Source organism: Cariama cristata, unplaced genomic scaffold (assembly GCF_000690535.1).
Source record: "Cariama cristata isolate BGI_N322 unplaced genomic scaffold, ASM69053v1 scaffold5684, whole genome shotgun sequence".
NCBI classification, from domain to species: domain Eukaryota; kingdom Metazoa; phylum Chordata; class Aves; order Cariamiformes; family Cariamidae; genus Cariama; species Cariama cristata.
The window spans coordinates 38,105-39,889 of record NW_009613384.1 but is presented as its reverse complement, the minus strand read 5'-3'; positions in this window follow the sequence as shown (position 1 = coordinate 39,889).

The following is a 1,785-nucleotide window of genomic DNA, read 5'->3' as shown; positions in this document are numbered from 1 at the left end:
AGTAGGACTTTTGCCTTTTTTGTTTCTTTTTTTTGGTGTGGTTTCCATCCCCTCCCTCCCCCCCTTTTTTTTTAAGTAACGATTTCCCTCCCCCTATCACTCATTTGCTCCCTGGAGATCACCAATGGTAGCTGCAGGGGTTGGTAGGAGGAGGGTAGAATAAGCCTTCCAGAGGCTGTTAAACAGCTGGAATTATCAGGTAACTTGATGCCCCTGTCTAGGCTTTAATCAGATTGTGCAACTACGCCTTGTAAGGTGAAATGGACTCTGCAACATCAAGCGTTGCAATTTGTGGCTAACTGCATAGAAGTCTACATCAGTAGACTTGTCCTCATCTCCTACTCCTGCAAAATAAACACCATGCAGAAAGAAACACTTAGGAATCCTCTAATTCAGCATGTAGGCATGTACAGCAATGTTCTCCTTGATTCTGGCTAAGACTCCCCTCTGCAGCACATAAGACGCAACGATTTAACAAGTTAAATCTAAAATTAGACACGTTTATCTCATTATGTGGCTATTTCCTAACATTTGTCCTGCACACAAACTATGAGGGCCAGTCTGGGCTATTTTCCCAAGCCTTGATGAAAACTTGGGACTCTCTCACATTAGGACACTCTTTTTCCTTGCTCAGCATATCATGCCAGAGCCTCTCTCTTCTCCGCTATCTGCCCCAGTCTCTTCCCTTATGAGCCACAAATAAACCATCCCTAGACCCCCTTCCCTACAAGCCAAAACCAAACCACTCCCAGACTCCCTTCCCATCTTCTTTCTACAAGCCTCGTCTCCCATGCTGCACCTCAGCAATCAGCTTTACTTCTTTTTTCCAAAAATCCATCTCGGGCCTTTACTTTGCAGACCTCAAGATCCCTAAATGCTGCTACCTCCAGATTTCACAAGCCCCAGCAGCATACATACACCTCGCATGTATGAATTTTGAGTTGGACAGCCATCACCAACAGGCAAAGCAAATGGTACAATATAGCAGCTGTAAGAAAGAGTACCTATAAAGGAAGCCCTTGCAGTTTTAGGCACAGACACTCTGAAAGGCAAAATAATGCTGAGGCAAGTTAAGAAGTGCCTTCTCTTGCTTTAGCACCGTAGCTGCTTTGTGGCCACCTTTTCCTACTTTTAGTCTATGGTCCTGGTTAATGTTCAAATTAGACAAACAGAGATTACCGTGAGAACTAAGCCAAATAACAGTGTTCAATAACTGGGGCACTCCTATGGCAGGGGACACATTACGCAAGAATTTCCAAGAGCTGCAGAAATGGGAAAAGAGAGGCACAAAAGAGAGTGTTGTGAAGGAGAGACATTGGGCAGGTTATTGGAGGGCTGCAGGGAGCAATATGCTCCTGTAGGAAACCCCACATTATTCATGTGTTTTAGTTACCAAAAGCAACCAGAACTTTGGATCTTATTTGAAAAGTTAAAATTTCATGCATTACCTCTTGCTGGCCTCTGTACTGCATTAAGCTCTTTTACAATTCCTTGAACATTTTAACAGCTCTTTAGGATCCCCCAAAACACTCTAACAACCGTTGGGCACAGGAGTACACTCAATCCCATACAAAGTGGCCTATATAACACAATCAAAACTTACAAGTACTGAGACTAAAAGAATACTAATTGGAAATGGGATACATTATCTACTAGGTATTACAAGTTAAAGTTTCCCCCTTCAACATGAATACTTTATGAGAAATACAGAAACATGATGAAGCTGGTAATGATGACAAATTAATCCAGGGGCACGTCGTGTTGCAGAGGAAAGAGGGAAGTGGT